This window comes from Maylandia zebra, linkage group LG6 (genome assembly GCF_041146795.1).
Source record: "Maylandia zebra isolate NMK-2024a linkage group LG6, Mzebra_GT3a, whole genome shotgun sequence".
Taxonomy (NCBI): domain Eukaryota; kingdom Metazoa; phylum Chordata; class Actinopteri; order Cichliformes; family Cichlidae; genus Maylandia; species Maylandia zebra.
In genome coordinates this window covers 276,289-277,051 of record NC_135172.1, presented here as the reverse complement: position 1 = coordinate 277,051, position 763 = coordinate 276,289, and positions in this window count along the sequence as shown.

Sequence of the window (763 nt, the reverse complement as noted above, 5' to 3'; positions counted from 1 at the left end):
GCACAGGAGCGTACTTTACATCTTATGTTCTCATGGGGCTCGGTGGAGCCCTTGGATATTCTCAGTTAAATTGTACACTGGCAATGTTCGCTTAGCTAAACCCACCCCGTTTCTCCTTGTTACACTATGAAGGCTGAGTTTCATTTCACTTGTTTTCTAGGATTTCTAGTTCTAATGCAGTCTATGTACTTACTTACTCACTCACTGAATGTTTGCCTATGCTGTAGCTGTTCTATGAAGTCGCTATAAAGCATCCATCCATCCATCCATCCATCCATCTTCATCCGCTTATCCGAGGTCGGGTCGCGGGGGTAGCAGCCTAAGCAAAGAGGTCCAGACCTCCCTCTCCCCAGCCACCTCCTCCAGCTTGTCCGGGGGAATACCAAGGCGTTCCCAGGCCAGCCGAGAGATATAATCTCTCCAGCGTGTCCTGGGTCTGCCCCGGGGCCTCCTCCCGGTGGGACATGCCTGGAACACCTCGCCCAGGAGGCGCCCAGGGGGCATCCTTGCCAGATGCCCGAACCACCTCAGCTGGCTCCTTTCGATGTGGAGCAGCAGCTGCTCTACTCTAAGCCCCTCCCGGATGGCCGAACTTCTCACCCTATCTCTAAGGGAGAGGCCAGCCACCCTTCGGAGGAAGCTCATTTCCGCCGCTTGTATCCGCGATCTCGTTCTTTCGGTCACTACCCACAGCTCGTGGCCATAGGTGAGGGTAGGGACGTAGATCGACCGGTAAATTGAGAGCTTCGCTTTTACACTCAGC